Here is a 21902-nt window from a genome sequence, read left to right on the forward strand (position 1 = left end):
CTGATGTCAGAGGCACACACAATGAAGACGAGATAGGAAGCTGAATTAAACCAATTCAGTACTGTAAATAACACTTGGAGCGAGATGTGCTTGTGAAACACAAATGTCCCCCTATAATGGTCGATTTCAAAGATGACCAAGGTCAAAAGGAGAAATATATTGGTACCAGTAGAAAATATTGTCACAAGAAATGCCCATGTGCAATATCAGAGTTCTGATATCTATCATTTAGAAATTATGACAAATGTTTTTTTTTCAAAAGTAAGTCAAACTCTAAGGTCAAGGGTAAAAAATGACTGATGACAGAATGACAGAATGACTGATGACAGAATGACAGAATGACTGATGACAGAATGACTGATGACAGAATGACAGAATGACTGATGACAGAATGACAGAATGACTGATGACAGAATGACTGATGACAGAATGACAGAATGACTGATGACAGAATGACAAAATGATTGCTTGTTTGTATTACGTGTTAGATTGATTGATTGGATTTTGTTTAACGTCCCCCTCGAGAATATTACACTTCTATGGAGACGTCACACTGCCGGTTAAGGGCTGCAAAAATTTAGGCCTATGCTCGGCGCTTACGGCCTTTGAGCAGGGACGAATCTTTATCGTGCCACACCTATTGTGGCACGGGACCTCGGTTTTTGCACTCTCATCCGAAGGACCGGCGCATTTAGTCGCCTCTTACGACAAGCAAGGGGTACTGAGGACCTGTTCTAATCCGGATCCCCAAAAGGACAGACAGGACACAAATGATATACCCGCGATCTTCGCTGGCTGGTACTGCGAGCTCTAATGACTACAGCGCGGGAAATAATCCGAGCTAAATCTAAAACTCTAACAAAGAAATTGTTGACGCCAATCTCAGAAGTCCCTTGTCAAAAATGGCTTATATTTTGCAAAGTCACGCAGTGAAATATGATTGTGAACTTACGTGGATTACCATCCTAATCTTGTGGTCTCCTACCTTCAAAAATCAGTGCACCATTAGGCGATATATCTAAAGAAGTGCAATGCTTATGAAAGGCAGGCTAAAATGATGTGTGATGTCATGTTTACGTTTTGACGTAGATCATAATAAAACTGACAGTGGCGGATCTAAATCAATCGGAACTCCTCGAATGTTTCGCACACTTGACATATCGGGACACAATCGGATCACGCGCTCGTCCTTTTCCGTAACCGGTAAGAAGACTCGGACGTGGATCGGCGCAAGAATTGCATCAAATCGATGCATTTCTTCGCCGGAAGCGCGCCCGTGGATGAGTGTTAAAAGGCCAGAACCGAATCCCTGAATAATATGTTATTTACATTTTCACCATAGATTCAGTTTTGGTATCATTAACTTCTTATTCACTCTAATACGTAACATGTAAGTGGAAATTGATAGTGGTACAATACCTTAGATGTGTATAATATCTTAGATGAATTTGAAAATTCACGTTTCATAGTGTAACGTACGACTGTGACGTCAAAGTTACGTTTATGTATACGTAACAACCAACTCTGATGGCGTCGATCCACATACGAGGTTCATTTGCGGTTACGGAAATAGCCGAGTAGTTACGATTGATCGGGACATTCGAAGAGTTCCGATTGGGATCTAAATACGTACTTGTTATTTCCATCGTAAAAGTTATACTGCCGGTGTTGTAAACTGGTACCCAGTTAACCTCGCTTCTCTCGTGTACAACAGGTAAGCGCCAATTTTTGACAGCCTGAATATGGGTTATATGGTTATCTCACGCTTGTGACAAAAGTTCATTTCAAAACGACAACGACCATAGCGATGACGTCATAGTCGACTACATTACGTTACGAATATGAGGCGCGAAATTCAAGCTACAACGGCGCTACACAATTTAATTGAAATTAGACTTCTTAGATTCGCGCGTAAGAGTATACGGCCCGGCTCTAGGGAGACTGAATTTAATATTAGAGTGCTACCATTTGAAATCTCTCCAGTGCGACATTAAAATCAATTGATCAATGAAATCGACTCAATACGGAAGTTCCGAGTTCCCCAAGAGTTATTTCCCTTTGTCGAACTCTTCCATAAACTATGACGTAAAATATGATGACAGTGGGTACATTTGCTAATTACTATCGTTGTATTATTTCTTAAAAGATGATATTCAGAGTTTCTGAGACCATCCTATCTCAGGGGAAAGGCAACTTTAGTGAGTTTATGAGTATTGGATAACAAAATGGCTCAAACAAATGCTGTTAATTGCCATCTTTCTTTGAAAAAAGCGTCACTCATGTAGAAGAGGAAACGAATAATTATTTAATAGCCAATTTGATGATCTTATTCAAACAGATTGTGCTTGATATGGCCAGAATATTTATACCAGTGATTGATTTAAACAAAAGTTACGTTTTTATTACATTAATCGTATGTAATCGTTATGTACAATGCCAGTCTACGATATAATGTATACATTGTGTACCCACCATACATCATAAAATGCGAAAGAGTTCGACAAAGGGAAATATTTTTGTGTAACTCGGAACTTGCGTATTTGGCTAATCAAAGTACCGCTTATCCGTTGTTTGTGTGTAGCATCAATCAGCGGGGAACCAGTTTACCGGTATAGTAGCATAAATCACCCCCCCCCCCTGGAAAAATGGGCCTGGGATAGCTTTTCCCCATAGGGAGAAAAAAGCTCCATCATATATTTTCCCCTATGTACAAAGTCAGTAGGGGAAATTGGGGCAAGTGGACACTTTAGATTATTTTTGATGTTCCATACTAATAGAGGTGTATTTATAAAAGTTTAATGTCGTGCAATAAAAGATAGATATGTTAAATTTCATTTCTCAGGTATGAAATGATTTCAGAAGCACCACTCCAAAAGAAGGGAGACAAATCGTATAACTGCTGAGTGTCCCAATTGCCCTTCTGTAATGGGGTAACTGGGACAACAGTGTTGATACATAAAGTTAGAAGATTAAGTGGGAACAAAGACTAACAAGGGGTTCCCCCACTCCCTCCAACCCGTTTTCCTAATCCCTCCTCCTCCCATCTTGTTCAACACCCTTAAATTATCTCCCCAGCCCGTTTTCCTCCCTCCCTCGATCCTTCATCCCGCCCCTCCTTTCCCGATCAATCTTGACATTAAACACAGGTAAAACCGGCAAAGTGCTTCAGATTCGATTATCTATTAGATATCGAGCATAACTTCAATTATATTCCTATCAATTGTCAACCCAAATCCACAGTTAGCCATTTCTAGAATATGACCAACAATCTGATTCTCTTGATCCGATGTTAAGTACACGGTTGGTCGGGAGGCTGGGGCATCAGGATCTTGTTCTCATTTCACACTCGTTTCATGCGTAGATTTTGGTACTGCGTACAGTAATTCTGCAGCTCTGCGAAAGCTTAGTTTATCACATGTTGGCCTATTTTTTACTGCTTTTTTCATAGACGATTAAGACCACTTTACTTGTTTGGGGTTTTGGATTTTCTTTCGCCTTGCCATTACACCTATTCAAAACACTTGTTCAAACATGCACATATACCATATACATGTAATCATAAGCAAATTAAAACGACCTTTATTATGTTTGAAATCTAAGATTATTAATTGAATCAAATCTGAATAAAATAGAGAATTATAGATGTATTATTTGTCCTTTAAACATTATGAACTATCCAAAATCCTGCACCATTCACCAGTTCTAAGGATATCATTTTTATTTGAAATGCATAAAATCTGAAACTAAATTACAACTTGAACACCTGTCCCACTTACCCCAATTCAAAAAGGAAATAGTCATGTGGAGAATAATATGCATTTAATTATTATTGTAATTATTGTACTGACATTACTACCAACACCTTAAATGAATAACAAAGATTTGGAAACAGCAGTGGTTTTAACAGAAATGATTGAGAAAACCCCCACTCGCAATTATTTAATTGCACAATGTGTTTATCAAAATTATAAATTTTAACGTCACAATATCTCGGACCACAGCATCCGGTATGATGTCGTATATTAATTCAATTTTCGTAAATACTCTAATCAATTTGAATATGATAAGATATAAATACTTTGCATAAAATGTTTATATCAATATCAACATATGCAATCTCCCGCTTCTAAGTATTTTATAAGGTGCTTGGTTGTATTTTGTAAAAGCCGTCATGAAAATAAATGGTGTTTTTATCTCGAAGAAATTTCTTATTCTGAAATCCAACGAGTCATTGATAAATTGCATGGTACCCAACATTTTTTGCGTCTGTTTGTTACGTTTTACAAATCGGGGTATTGAAAAGTGATAAAAACGTTTATCCAGATAATTTTAACAAATCAAATTGTTAAATAATGTGTATGATAACAGTTATAATATCTACATCGACAAACCCCCTTCTTGTTGCGTAACATACGCAAAATGTGCTTACCTTTCGGATCAAAGACCCGATAATTGTTTTGTTTATTTCGTCCTCAGCTGCCAAATTTCGCTTTTTAGAAGACGACACTGAAGTAATGTTTTCACCAGAAGAATTTCATACTAGGGCTATAACGGATTTTTTAGCTACATATGAAAAATATTACAGTGTCCCAGTTACCCCGATGTACCAGTTACCCCAATTTCCCCTATAGAGTTTCCCCTGGGCGGTAAAACCGCCCTGATATAGAATTTCCCCCTCCAGTTTTCGGATTTCATTTGTTATATTTGAATGAAATAGTTATGCGCTCATCAAGACTACGTTATTCATAAAACAAACGAATATTATTATTATTATTATTATTTTGAGATGCTGAAGTTATATTCACAAGCTCAAAACTTTGAAATACATATTGTAAATACAATATGCTTCCAAAAAAGACTTTTTACGAAAAATCCTAATGATATTCATTAGGATTTTTCGTAAAAAGTCGACTAAAAGATATATAATTAAAATATCTGAAAAGTAAAATCTATGAACTGTACAAATAAAGTATTATTTTTTTCTCGTTTATTTAAATTCATTTTTTTAAAGTTAATAAAACAACTTCTTCCCAACTTCACTATTTCAAAAATTAGATATTAGTGCATAATGATAAAGACTTGAGATGTCTGAAGGAGTTTTGATATATCATTACACGATTTGAATAATTTCCTATTTAAAAAAATCATAAGATGATGATTGTTCATGATACACAAGACCCTGCTCAAAATGTAAAAAAAAAAAATAAGCATTCCTAGCTCTAGATAAGCAAGAGAATTCTAGTAATAGAACTGGAAACGGATACATAGATAAAATGTAAGAAGGGGAGAAAAAGCTTACTGTCCGCGGATACACATACCCAATAGTTGAATTTACCGATTAATTTAAAATTACCATCATATTTAAATACGTTTTGTGTTCAAAGGCAGTGCTGTCCTGTTTAAACAGTTATACAAACTTCAAAGATTTGGGCATTTCCATCATACAATTAGTAATATGAACAGATTGAGAGTAGTAAAAAGAAAGTAGAGACAGTAGCAAGTCACAGTGAAGGCAGCAGAAAGAAAATGCATTTATTGCATAAAAATATTTCAATCACATTCATGTATACACGTTTTAATGAGTTTTAATATAAAACCCTGGAAGAAAACTAAAACGGGCTATCTGTTTCAACTACCTAATTCCATTCATGTAATAAGTATTTGACAAATAGATATTGTTTAAATTTAACCTGGTCAAATCATGGACATAACACAATATGTATATACATGTAGCTGTGCTCAAACGGTGACACCGTTAACATGTTACCAGTACGTTTTGATTCGTCCCCAAAAAGACATATTATAAACTAGTGGGTATTGTTTTTTACAAAAACAAAACAACAAACAAACAAACAAAAAACAAACAAACAAAACAACAAAAAACAGATTTCTCTCCTACAAAGTTTGATTGTCTAATAACCGGGGCAACAATAATGGGTCAAGATAAAAATTTCCTGCAATTCCTTTAACAATGATCTCATCAAGTCTTAATGTCTGCTTTCCAATGAATGGGTCATGGTAAAAAATTATGGTACAATACATCTTGTCTTAAATCTGCCTTCCATGTTGTAAGTTTGAAAACCTAATGTCAAAGGGCTCTCAGGTTATGGTCTAGACTATACTTTGATGTAAAAGGCTGACATTGACAATGTAAGTAGGTCAAGGTAAAAATGTTGGTGATATGCACCCCTCCTCAATATTGCCTTTCCATATCACAAGTTTGCAGTTTTGATGTCAAACAAATCTTAGTTATGAAATCATCAAGCTTTTTTAAACATGACATTAAATGAAGAAATGGGTCAAGGTCAAAAATTTTGGACAGTATATCATGTCTTAATGTCTGCTTTCCATGTTTTAAGTTTGAAATCCTAATGTCAAAGGGTTCTCAGGTTATAGTCGTGAGTATACTTTGATGTAAAAGAGTGGCATTGAATGAAGAAATGGGTCAAGGTCAAATATGTTGGTGTAGTACATCTTGTCTTAATATCTGCTTTCTAAGTTGTAAGTTTGAAATCCTAATGTCAAATAGTTCTCAGGTTATAATCTTGATGTAAAAGAGTGACATTGACACTGTAAGTGGATGAAGGTCAAAAATGTTTTTGTGTACACACCTCTTCCATATAACCTCTCCATATTCCAAGTTTAAAATTGTCAAACGATCGTCAAGTCAGCTTTTGACCTGGACTATATTTTGACATAAAAATGACCTTGACTTTATAAATGGGTCAAGGTAAAAAATGTTGGTGGAATCCCGCCTTACCTCATCCCCCCCTTCTCATATTCTAAGTTTGAAGTCTAAATGTCAAAGCGTTCTAAAGTTATGGTCAATTCATGTTTTTTCTTAATTTGAACTTGAGTGAAGAAAGGGGTCAAGGTAAAAAAAAAATGGTGTACTCTTCTATGTCACCTCTCCATATTCCAAGTTTGAAGTTTTAATGTCAAATGGTTGTCAAGTCAGCTTTTGGTCTGCACAATATTTTGACATAAAAATATGCTCTGACTTTATGAATGGGTCGTGGTCAAAAATTTTGGTGGAATTCCGCCTTTCCTCATTCCCCCTTCTCATATTCGAAGTTTCAAGTCTTAATGTCAAAGGGTTATAAAGTTATGGTATATTCATATTTTTCTTAATTTGACCTTGAATGAAGAAAGGGGTCGAGGTAAAAAAAAGCTGCACCTTGTATATATGTCCTCTTGCCACGTTCCAAGTTTGAAATCGTAATGTCAAAGGGTTCTCAGCTATTGGCCTGGACTATATGTTGACGTAAAAGATCTACATTGACTTTATAAAGGCACCCCTCCTCCATATCACCTCCTTATGTTCTCTAGTTAGGGCCCGGGCAAAATTTGGTTGAAGAAGAAGAATAAGAAGAAGAATAAGAAGAAAATGATATGAAGAAAACATGTTAACATCACAGACTATCATTTCATCTGCTTCAGATTGATGTATTCCACGTTGATGTACTCCACGCGCCCGCACGTTGATAGCAGTCAATGGTTTCTAATAAAGTTTTTCTTGTGGAAATAAACACTCATATGAACTTGGCTTTCCTAATGTTTTAATTTACGTGAATATCGAGGCCAATCAAATGTTAGAGAAATGCTTCAAACACTAAGGTTTTTTTTAAAAGTCAACAAACTAATGATATTTTGGATATCCCTAAGCTAGTGTATGCTATACAAGCTATGTTTTGTTCTACTCTGCTTATAGTTATTTGTGAGAAATCACATTTTTAGGGATGTCCAGATAGCATGACTATTTTACCCAAAGTTGTTCCAATGCTGTACACTTTCGTTGGGTCAATGTTGTTTACCAACGTTTGCCCAACAACTAAGTGCATTGTGGCCCTTCCTTTGCCCAACATGTTGGGCCAACGTTGGTCCAACATAGGCCTGTTAGAAAACCGTAGAAAGGCATGTGTTAAAACAACATCAAATGTTTTCAAGTTAACGAGGGACCAACATTGGTTCGACGTCAGGGAATTAGCTAAATATGTGTCTTTCCCCAAAATTTCCCGACATTAGAAGTTAATTTCAAGACTCTTCGTGTGTGACAGAAACATATACGTCTTATAACACGTAAGGCTTACTGTGATAACAAAATATGACTGTTAATGATTTCTTATAACACGTAAGGCTTACCACGATAACAAAATGCGACTGTTAATGATTTCAACCCTACGTAAGGCTTACCGCGATAACAAAATACGACTGTTAATGATTTCTTATAACACATAAGGCTTACCACGATAACAAAATATGACTGTTAATGATTTCTTATAACACGTAAGGCTTACCACGATAACAAAATGGGACTGTTAATGATTTCAATCCTACGTAAGGCTTACCACGATAACAAAATATGACTGTTAATGGTTTCTTATAACACGTAAGGCTTACCGATATAACAAAATACGACTGTTAATGATTTCTTATGACACGTAAGACTTACCGCCATACCGAAATACGACTGTTAATGATTTCTTATAACACGTAAGGCTTACCACGATAACAAAATATGACTGTTAATGATTTCTTATAACACGTAAGGCTTACCACGATAACAAAATGCGACTGTTAATGATTTCAATCCTACGTAAGGCTTACCACGATAACAAAATGCGACTGTTAATGATTTCTTATAACACGTAAGGCTTACCACGATAACAAAATACGACTGTTAATGATTTCTTATGACACGTAAGACTTACCGCCATACCGAAATACGACTGTTAATGATTTCTTATAACACGTAAGGCTTACCACGATAACAAAATGCGACTGTTAATGATTTCTTATAACACGTAAGGCTTACCACGAGAACAAAATATGACTGTTAATGATTTCTTATAACACGTAAGGCTTACCACGATAACAAAATGCGACTGTTAATGATTTCTTATAACACGTAAGGCTTACCGTGATAACAAAATATGACTGTTAATGATTCCTTATAACACGTAAGGATTACCGCGATAACAAAATGCGACTGTTAATGATTTCAATCCTACGTAAGGCTTACCGCGATAACAAAATACGACTGTTAATGATTTCTTATAACACGTAAGGCTTACCGCGATAACTAAATACAACTGTTAATGATTTCTTATAACACGTAAGGCTTACCACGATAACAAAATATGACTGTTAATGATTTCTTATAACACGTAAGGCTTACCGCGATAACAAAATATGACTCTTAATGATTTCTTATAACATGTAAGACTTACCGCGATAACAAAATATGACTGTTAATGATTTCTTATAACACGTAAGGCTTACCGTGATAACAAAACACGACTGTTAATGATTTCAATCCTTGTCAATGTCTCATTTGTTCGTTTTCTTCACTTAACGGTGTCACATGTTACACGTGATACATATTTCCGCTTTAAATAACAACCCTTTTCAATATAGTTAGAGGAATCTTGTTCTTGTCTACGGCTCTAAACGTGTACATGTACAAGGAAAACGTCTGATCACTGTACACTTCACTATAGATAAGTTTAAAATCCAAATAGGTAGCTCAACTTCATAAACTGTCATATATGTAGCTATACATTCACATGAATTATTTCTGATGATGTGGCCACAGATATCACAGTGCCACACTTAAACTCTTTAACATTTCAATATCACGCTGTTAGTCTATAGTTGAAAGGCTGGGAATTAACTGCCAATCGCTGATTGATCAATGAAAACATTGATCAGTTTCACGATACAAAATCAAAGTAGAGCATGTATGGAATCCTGGACACGTAACAATAAATATGATACCCCCTACATCTCCCTTCAGGTGGATTTGATATAAAACCGTCAATTCATAAAACGTCGGTCAGAAATTTAAATTTTCCTTTCATTTCAGAGCTATGCTTAAATACTCGCATATGACCTTCGCATTTTTATGATGAACACAAACCAATATACCATCATATCTCGCAATAAAACATTCTTGTTTTTGATACAGTCCAAACATCGAAGTCTGTAGTATATCTAATTGCATTTATACAATGTTTACTGAGTTAAATAAACAGAATTATATGCATTATGAAAATTTAGTGTAACAAATATAATTGTGAGGAATGGAACATACCAAGGATATAACTGCTTCACTCACTGTGATACCTACTTCCGGAATATTTTTTAACTTTCTTTTACATGCAATAAATGTTTCAACAATTAAGAACAATTCAAACTGCATCATACTGACAAAAGTTTTGACATACATATTGTGAAAATTTATCATGTAAGATATGCATTACAATTATTTTTTGAATTGTCTAGTGATATATATCGATCGATCGATCGATCGATCGATCGAGAGAGAGAGAGAGAGAGAGAGAGAGAGAGAACAATACACCTATACATATCATAAACTTTTATCAATGGTTTAAGTAGGATGTAGATGGTTGAGATAGGACATAATCGTAACATTTATTGTATATATTACGTATTTTGCACCGTTTATGTAGTTTAGAGAGTGAAATGATTGAATTCCTAACGATATCAAAACAATATAAAACGTTCAATCTTCACAACATTCCTCTGTGAAAAGCGTACTCCAATACACTGTGAGTTATAGAGATCTCTGCCCCCCTTGTCGTGATTAGGATGCTAGAAGTTAAGTGTTCTAAACGAAGAATGCGTTCGATAAGACATCGTTTTCTATAAATATATAGCATATTACACAGGTACATACCGGGATAAATGACTGATGGTGTCCACTGTAAACCTTAAGAGTTTCACAGGGTCAGGAACAGTTAACTATGTAAATCGTTAAATATCAATTTTTATAACTATTTAGCACATGACAGAGCTACATATATCAAAGGAAGAATGTGCCGGATAAGTCAGAATTCTTATATACAATATATTCAGTATTATTTCAGTCGTACATACCTCCTTAATTGGCTGGGTATTATCTGGTCAGGATGACCTAACTACGTATTTCGTTAAATCTCAAAACTGTACCCGGTTGACTACTAATATATGCTTTCAAACTTTAGGGTTCTTCCTGATAATTACCTTGGTGATGGTCTGGGTTTTCTAACAAGGAAACTACCGGGTATTTTAAGTACTCGGTCTGGCCGAATTTTTTTTTAGCAGATAACAGTTCCAGGTAGATATAATGAGACATTTTTATTTTGTCATGGTGTTGTTGGGTGATAGTGCGTATATAACGGCAGAGTGATATCTCTCCACACAGGTATCTCCTGAGGTTTCTACAATTTAGCAAAATTCCTCAATTTGTTAATTTCTCCAAGTAACCCGATCCTACCCCAGGTATGTCAAGGGATTCCTGTTTGCTCAGATCTGTATTTTGTATTCTCCATAAGATTTATGACTTTGATCACTATCCATTTTTTTTTCACTTGTCTTCAGATGTCTCTAAATAAAGTCCAACATATAATATTGATCAGTTAGATTTTTTTTTTCAACCCCAGTAAAACGTATGGAGTAGGTTTAAGCATACACATATCGGACAACTGAAAGAGCATATATTATGTTACAAAAGGTCTTTCTTTTTTTCACAAAATTAGTTCTTCTCAAATAAAAAATAGTTTTAAATGTGGCTTAAACGAAACAATTTGCGTTGTATTCAATGTTGGAAACGACTATATTCAAATTTCTCCATATTTCCTCCCGAGATTTTCCGCATCATATTTTGAAGAGAGAAAAATATACACGGAATATATTTAAGTAACAAACAAGCCAATTGTTAACGGTTTAAAAATAACATTCTGTTTATAAACCTTACATTTCTGTCACTGAACTAGAAAGGTGAAAATAACGAACATTGGATCAATATCATAACTCCTATAAACAAAACAAATAGATAGTTGGGCAAACTCGGACCGCTGGACACACTAGATGAGATCAACTGCCTAGGAGGAGTAAACACCCCCTGTCGACCTGTAGTGTCCATGGGAATTCCACCAGAGTGTTGGAAGACCTGATCACCAAAGATCACAAATATATTGTCAATGAGGAACCCTTGCACATTTTTTAAATTTCAAATTCAGAATACTTATGCGTGGAATCAGAGCACTGTTTAACAAATTAATTTTTAGGATGATTGATCACTAAATATTAATATTTCCGTTTTCCATTTTTGTTGAAGAACTGTGAATGATGTCAAAAAGTCTAGTCTTTAATTTCTCGTGAGAAATGGTCGTGTAGAGTGATGAAAAGTCATATATTTTGATTTTGTTGATCTGAGAATAGTTTTGCGATTTTAAGTTAGCTAAAAGTTCTCTAGATTTTTTTAGAATCCACATTTGATTTAAACAATTTCCCACATATGTAGCCGCCCAGTAGGTCTGAAGGTTCTCTTTCACAGCTGTAAATATTTACGTGAGGTACAAAGATAGGGGCTTGGTAGAGCACTTACTGGATCCAGCGATGTGTCTTTGTAAGGGATTTTATGAAGTTTAGAAATCCAGTATAAGTACGGTAACTCATATATATTCATCCGACATATTGACTGTGCTATTAAATGTATCTAAAAGTGAAGCAGGGTTTTGAAGAGTTTCATCTTTTGATGGGGAAATTAGAGTATAAGTATGATTACCAAAAGAGGAATTAATGCCAAGTTAGTTTACAATTCAGTTGTAATAATGAACCTTACCAACAAAGATAATGTTGTTACAAGCTTTGTAAATTAGAACCAAAACACTCCGCATGTAATGTATCCAATAACAAGGTGTGATATCCAAACGGACACGTGCAAACGCAGATACAAACAACATGTCGTTGATTTAATAACCACTTAATTATAATATACACAAATTCACACTGCCGCAGCTATACTCAAGTCACCATTGGCATAACAAGAACAAGAACATAACCAAAAAAAAAAAAAAAAAAAAAAAACCGGAGTAAAGTTCATGCAACTAAACTCAACAAACTGTTTAGCATAACTATAGACAACACATAAACGGTACTACGCACACAGCACTCCAGGATTTATCATCACTCAGTCAATGACACGCTAATGGTACTACATTCATTAGGCCATGATTTAACGTCACTCAGTAAACAACACAATAATAGTACTACACTTAACACTCCATGATTTAACGTCACTCAGTAAACAACACAATAATAGTACTACACTTAACACTCCATGATGTAACGTCACTCAGTAAACAACACATTAATAGTACAACGCTTAACACTCCATGATTTAACGTCACTCAGTGAATAACACAATAATAGTACAGCACTTAATACTCCATTATTTAAAGTCACTCAATAAACAACACGCAAACGATATTACACCTTATACTCCATGGTTTAACACCACTGTGAATAACACGGTAATAGTTCTACATACAGCTCTCAATGGTTTAATAGCACTGTAAACAATACCCTAACTGTATCACACTCAACACTCAATGATTTAACATCACTCAATAAACAACACGATAACGGTACTACACACAACACCCCATGGTTTAACATCACTCAATAAACGACACAATAGCGGTACTACACACAACACTTAATTGTTTAACATCAGTCAGTAAACAACACATTAACGGTACTACACACAACACTTAATTGTTTAACATCAGTCAGTAAACAACACATTAACGGTACTACACACAACACACAATGATTTAACGTCACTCAATAAACAACACGATAACGTTACTACACACAACACTCAATGGTTTAACATCACTCAGTAAACAACACGCTAACGGTACTTCACACAACATCACATGGTTTCTCGTAAACAATATGCAGTCACGCTAACACAACTACAAACAACACACATTCCTTTAACGTAATTCCAAACAACACATTGTCATTGTGCCGCACATAATTGTTTAATTGGTAAATAATGCCCATTCCGGATGACACAGATTATTTCATTGATGTCACATTTTTATGCAATGCACTACTTACAATTGGACGTAACAATTTACACACGACACCGGTGCACAACTCGACATTTTTATAACTACTTAACATATTACCCAGCCACGTATATTAAAGGAAGAATGTGCTGGGTAAGTCAAAATTCTTATATACATGTATATTCAGTACATTTAAGTGATGCATACCTGTTTAAATGGTTGAGTCTCACCTGGTCAGGAACAGCTAACTATGTAAATTGTTAAATCTTAAAATGTATGAATGCAAACACATGCTATCATAATTTAGAACTTCGCCTGATAATTGCCATGGGGATGGTCGTTTTTTTTTCTACCAAGGATACTACCGGGTATTTTGAATACTCTGTCTGGCCGATAGTTCACAGACAAATAACAACATTCCAGGTAGAGATAAGAAATATCGATCCTGTCACCGTGGTGGTGAGTGATAGATTGCGTGTAAACTGGTCACGTCCAGACAGAACAGACACCAGTGATCCCTCTCCACACAACAGGTGTCCTCTGAGGAATCTACATATATTTAAAAGAAAGTCTACAATTATCAAAATCGATAAGACAAATTTTACCCATGAGTTACTCCGTTTCATTACGGAGGTCACTTTTTTTTTTATCGTACCTGATCAGTCTACAGGGCTCACGGTAGATGTTACCGGTCGACAGTGGATGCCCACACCTTATCTGCATGTCTTCCCACCTTTACTGTTTATTGTTTATCCTACTCTAAATTGTATATTCATTATAGAATTTTAAAATGACTTATTGCTTGTTATTTCCATTTTTTTCATAAAAAAAAAAAACCAACAACAAACAAACTGTACATGGATATCAAATGTTGGTGTTTTTAGATGGTGTTCCTTGGAGTTATATCCCTTTGTCGATCATGTTTTATATCAAGAATACAGTTAAATATACGATTTTTACTGACAAACGATCAATATGTATGTTTTGATAAATCCCGCTCTGAAATATTTTTAGCGACTTTATAATTACAAGAACGATACCTATCATCTCCGATATGTAATATATATTAACGATACATGATATAGGGTTCACGGTGGGTGTGACCGGTCATGAGTGATTCAACACTGTCAGTAATAATGCCAAAATTGAATCGTCGCTAAAAACGGTATCATTGACAAACGTCATTAGACTTAATAATTAGATACCTCAGGGTTAAAATGTAGGAAGTTTTAAAATATCCTCTAGAACAAGAGTACTCTTTATTAGTTGTAGCATATTATGTTTTAGAATTTGATGTGTAACCTGTATATAAAAGGAATGTCCGGGTATGGCGGTCGCCCGCTCGGACACGTGGCTTTCCCTCTGGCACTTCAGTTTCCTCACTAGCACAAACACCCGTGCATCAAAGGACCCCATTCGAAATAAGCTTTTGAGCTTTCATGGGTTATCCTTGGTATTTATGTATGTGTATTTGTATGTATGTATATACCAAATATACCAAATAAATATTGATTTTTTATGTCTTCTGTTCAAAAACTAAGAAGCTAGCTTCTTTAATGAACGTTGATGATGTTGAATTATATATTTCTGCCGATTGTAGAATTGTTTAGCCTCCTCCCCTCCATCAAATCCTGATTCCTCATCCTCGCCCGTCCGTCGTGTGAGAATCACGGAACCTTCATCGTTACATGATGACTACATCAGTCAATTAGAAAATTTACAGCGTCTCAGTGGAATGGATTGTGGTGAGTGAAGATCTGGATCCAAATCTCCTTACAGGCAAACTTCATTTGATTCCTATTTAGATATTTATGTAAAGGTTCTATCAAAATAGATTTCCTCAGAAAATCAGTATACAGAGAGTTACTGCTTAGTATAAGTAATTAACGGTGACACAATCGGATGATATTAAATGTCCTGCTTGACATTAACGGATTTTATGTTTAGTTTTGATTTTATATCAATGCGGAAATTAAAGTAAATTGTAAACATGAAAAATATTTTTCTTGAAGACATGATGATATAAATTGCTGCGCTTCTTGTTAGCAGAACGTTCATGCTTAGCATACGTAATCAACAGTGACAAAATAGGCTGATATTAAATATTCTGCTTTACATTGGCAGATTTTATGTTTAATTTTGATTTTTTATCAATGCGGAAATAAAAGTATAATGTAAACATAAAAAAATATTTTTCTTAAAGAAATGAAGATATGGATTGCTGCGCTTCTTGTCAGCAGACATTAAAATTAAATTCCAATTCATTTCTGAAGTATTTGCAAATGCTATATAGACAAAAGAGTGAATTGAAGATTGAGCACATGACTTGAATAGTGTAGATGAAGCACGTGGCATACTATTCTGACCTAGATGAAAACTATATATATGGGTCAGTCATACAGACACTATTAGAAAATGTTGTGATTTTCTAGCTGACAGAGAGCACACCAATATTTACATACACATATATCAAACATAACCAGGACACATACATCACACTTAAGCAAAACACATACACATGCATCACACATAACCAGGACACATACATCACACATCACACATAATCAGGAGACATACATCACACATAACCAGGACATGTGCACATACATCACACATAACCAGGACACATACATCACACATCACACATAATCAGGACATATACACATACATCACACATAGCTATGACACATACATCACACATACTTGTAACCAGGATATATACACATACCCAGGGCACATACACCACACATAACCAGGACAGATACATCACATATAACGAGGACACGTACATCACACATAATCAGGACACATACATCACACATAACCAGGACATATACATCACACATAACCAGGACACATACGCCACACATAACCAGGACACATACATCACACATAACCAGGACACATACATCACACATAATCAGGACACATACACATACATCATACAAAACCAGAACACATACATCACAAATAACAATGACACATACATCACACATAACCAGGACACATACATCACACATAACCAGGACACATACATCACACATAACCAGGACACGTAAAGCATTACATACAACATATCTAGACTTGTCTACCCTTCACAGTGTACTAAACACCATCATCACATAAACATGTCTAGACTTGTCTACCCTTCACAGTGTACTAAACATCATCATATAAACATCTCTAAACTTATCTACCCTTCACAGTGTACTAAACATAACCACATACAATAGCCGTAGACTTGTCTACCCTTCATAGTGTACTAAACATCATCAGACACAACATCTCTAGACTTGTCTACCCTTCACAGTGTACTAAACATCATCACATACAACAGCTGTAGACTTGTCTACCCTTCACAGTACTGGACATAATTAGTCACGTGAATAGGGGAACATTTTGGATGTTTTTTTCACTGAGACACCCTCTGTAGTGCATTCTTGGAGATTTTGCGACACTTTTTCTGACAATTCATGATTACATAAGTAACAATAATTACTAGATGTTTCTTATAGCATGGCTTGCATGTTACAAATATGTAAATCATACATATTTGTGTGGCATACATATTCATAATGACATGACCTTTTCAAGGTTACATGTGCAGCATAATTACTTACATCCTGTGGGGATCCGGTTAGAATAGGTCCTCAGTACCCCTTGCTTGTCGTAAGAGGCGCCTAAATGCGGCGGTCCTTCAGATGAGACCGCGAAAACCAAGGTCCCGTGCCACAGCAGGTGTGGCACGATACAGATCCCTCCCTGCTCAATGGCCATAAGCGCCAACCATAGGCCTAAATTTTGCAGCCCTTCACCGGCAGCGGTGACGTCTCCATATGAGTGAAACATTGTCGAGAGGGACGGTAAACGAAATTAAATTAATCAATCATAATTAGTTACATGCATATTCAAATTTACATTTTCATATCTATTTATGTACCAAGACATTCATAATTCAGTATTTTTTGCACAGTCACCCTTCATAATACTAAGTTCATGTGCACCAATCACATTTTGTTTTCTTTCACCACAGATGAAGAGCAATTGGGAGATATTTTGTGATTAACATGTAAGCTTAGTAGTCTAGGTCTGGTGGGCGTTTTATTCATTTGTCTGTGACGTTCATAGTAATCTGTGTTAATTTGGAGCTTGTGAACATTGTGTTTAGATCCTTTAACATAAATTCAAAAATTCATATCATTTAAATCACAGCTACACCTCTTTCATAAAGAGAACTTACTTATAATTTATTTCCATGGAAAAGGAACATGCATGATTTAGCAGGGCAAAGTATAAAAAAAATACAAATTTGTGATTAATTGAAACATATGCATTCATGGCATGCAATATTTATTCTGGTATGTCCATGAGTCATTGTTTGCCCTACTCTTAATTTTGTGTTCTTCATTAAAGTAATAAGATTAATCTCTGTTCGTTATCTTCACCTTTTTCGCTTACCAGAGCTGAAAGCTCGTGAGCTTTTTTCTGATTACTTTTTGTCTCTCTGTCTGTAAACTGTTTACATTTTCGACTTCTTCTACAAAAACACTGGGCCAGACTTGGCAAAAAGCGTCTTGGGTAAAGGGCTTGCAAGTCTATTCAAGTAAAGGGACATGCACCCTTCAAAGAGAACATCACACAAATGCAAAAATAGGATGGGGTCATTCGAAAATCTTCTCAAGAACCACTAAACAATAAGAGCTGAAATTTACATTGAAGCTTCTTGACATAGTGCAGATTAAATTTTGTTTAAATCATGGTTCCTTTGGGTAGGATGAGGCAACAATAGGAGATAAAAAATTTACATACAAATATAAAAGGAAAATATTTAAAAATCTTCTCAAGAATCACTAGACTAGGAAAGTACAAATATACATAAAAGCTTCCTGACATAGTGCGGATTCAAGTTTGTAAAAATCATGGCCCACGGAGGTAGGTTGGGTCTACAATAGGGATCACAGTTTTACATGCGAATATATCTGGAAAATCTTTAGATATGAACCGAGTTGACTCAGGTGAGTGATGTGGCCCATGGGCCTCTTGTTTACTTTTATTATAAAAAAGGCCTGGAAAACTGGTTGATCTATTTTTAGTCCAAAAGTAGGTCAAGGATGGGACAATCCACCTGAAATGCAAACTGAACCTGAATTCCTACAGAGATAGCCTATGACTAAATATCAGGGCAATATCTGTATCTGTAATAAAAAAAGCACGGAAAACTGTTTGACCTATTTTCAGTTTAAAAGTAGGTCATGGATAGACCAATCCAGTTGAAATGCAAACTGAACTTGTATTCCTCCAAGAGGAAGCCTCCGATTAAATTTCAGGGCAATATCTGTATGTATAATGAAAAAAAGCCGGGAAAACTATTTGACATACTATTAGTCCTAATGTACGTCACAGACGGACGGACAAATACAGCAGAAATACAAACTCAACTTGCATTTTTCTGAAAGGAAGCTGATGTGTAAATTCCAAGGCAATATCTGTATCTGTAACCAAAAAAGTGCGGTAAACTGTTTGACCTGCTTTTAGCCCTAAAGTAGGTCAACGATGGACCAATCCAGGTGAAATGCAACCTCACTCTTACAATTCTTGAGGGATATATTGCGACCAAATTTCAAATTACATGCATCTGTTACGGAAAAAAGTCCGGAGAACATGACCCGGGATGGACGGACAGCGCCATAATATAATACGTCCTCTAAACCAAAGTAAACCTCGAACCTGTCTAGAACGATCTAACTCTAAGGACCGTTTCCCAACTCTACGTTAGTTTTACTCACTGTATGCTGAAAAACCCTATTCTACGGTAACAAATGAAGTCTTGTAAAACAGGGATTTTTTTTAAATACGCCCTATGTGGCAATTTGGAAAAGGATTAACTGAACCCCTCGATCAATAGGATTGAGTCCCTTTCTGATACTTTCCTGCTCAGTGTCGAATTTTGTAAAAAGATTGGTTTTGTTCAAAAAGTAGGTAGAATTTTTAAAGTCATCTGACCCAGAAAATATATGATTTCAGTAAGAGTTCCAAAAATCTGACATTCAAATAAGGACTGTATGTAAACAAATCCAACCTACGTTTAATTTGATCCAAAATTGCTTTGCGTGGTATGACATGAGCGTGAAGTTTGCACAAAATCAATGGAAAAAAATATTCAGAGGGGTTTTCCTTTCAGAAAACATACAGCCCATGAATCGAGCAAATTCATATTCGAATTCATTTTTTCATCTTTTCTTAATACACAGTATACATTTCATTATGCTCGACGGATATGACACCTTTTCTTAAGCAATAATATGGATCAAATTTAACAGTTATCAAGCTCTTTTTGAAAAATAAGGCAGGACAAACTTTCATTCATGAAATAATAAAGCTATCAAATAAGAAATAACTTTAAATTGAGATGATATACTTGGCATGTTAAGCTTAAATTCAAAACACAGATCAAGCTTGATTCAAAACATATTTAAAACAAGACAACATTTTGGATCTTTTATATACTCAACCGTACCTTGTTTTTTTTTAAACAGACATCCATAATACAGATAGAAAAAATCTAAAACATTTACATAATTGAAAATTCTTTTACAAAAAAATGCATCATAAAACTTATATAGAAAATATCTCTCATCAAGTCAATACAAATGTAATATATAAAGTGTCAAAATGAAGGTTTAATCAATAAATCTCATGGAGGTTATGATCAACACAACATCATGAATACTTGACACAATAATCAACTTTAATGAATATATGTCATAACTGACTGAGAAATGTAATCAATGTCCACCATCACTAGATGAGGAAATGTAATCAAGGTCCACCATCACTAGATGAGGAAATGTAATCAAGGTCCACCATCACTAGATGAGGAAATGCAATCAATGTTCACCATCACTAGATGAGGAAATGTAATCAATGTCCACCATCACTAGATGAGGAAATGTCATCAATGTTCAACATCACTAGATGAGGAAATGTAATCAATGTCCACCATCACTAGATGAGGAAATGTCATCAATGTTTAACATCACTAGATGAGGAAATATAATCAATGTCCACCATCACTAGATGAGGAAATGTAATAAATGTCCACCATCACTAAATGAGGAAATGTAATCAGTGTCCACCATCACTAGATGAGGAAATGTAATCAAGGTCCACCATCACTAGATGAGGAAATGTAATCAAGGTCCACCATCACTAGATGAGGAAATGTAATCAGTGTCCACCATCACTAGATGAGGAAATGTAATCAATGTTCACCATCACTAAATGAGGAAATGTAATCAATGTTCACCATCACTAAATGAGGAAATGTAATCAGTGTCCACCATCACTAGATGAGGAAATGTAATCAGCGTCCACCATCACTAGATGAGGAAATGTAATCAATGTTCACCATCACTAGATGAGGAAATGTCATCAATGTTCAACATCATTAGATGAGGAAATGTCATCAATGTCCACCATCACTAGATGAGGAAATGTCATCAATGTTCAACATCACTAGATGAGGAAATGTAATCAATGTCCACCATCACTAGATGAGGAAATGTCATCAATGTTCAACATCACTAGATGAGGAAATGTAATCAATGTCCACCATCACTAGATGAGGAAATGTAATAAATGTCCACCATCACTAAATGAGGAAATGTAATCAGTTTCCACCATCACTAGATGAGGAAATGTAATCAAGGTCCACCATCGCTAGATGAGGAAATGTAATCAAGGTCCACCATCACTAGATGAGGAAATGTAATCAGTGTCCACCATCACTAGATGAGGAAATGTAATCAATGTTCACCATCACTAGATGAAGAAATGTAATCAATGTTCACCATCACTAAATGAGGAAATGTAATCAATGTCCACCATCACTAGATGAGGAAATGTAATCAATGTCCACCATCACTAGATGAGGAAATGTAATCAGTGTCCACCATCACTAGATGAGGAAATGTCATCAATGTCCACCATCACTAGATAAGGAAATGTAATCATTGTCCACCATCACTAGATGAGGAA

General features: G+C 35.4%; 1 protein-coding gene across 1 annotated transcript in view; it reads right to left on the minus strand.

Annotated features, from left to right (window-relative positions):
• Nucleotides 1-21902, minus strand: part of LOC125682792 (uncharacterized) — a 196451-nt gene that overhangs the window by 49359 nt on the left and 125190 nt on the right. The window lies entirely within an intron of this gene.

Source organism: Ostrea edulis, chromosome 10, assembly GCF_947568905.1.
Source record: "Ostrea edulis chromosome 10, xbOstEdul1.1, whole genome shotgun sequence".
Lineage (NCBI taxonomy): Eukaryota > Metazoa > Mollusca > Bivalvia > Ostreida > Ostreidae > Ostrea > Ostrea edulis.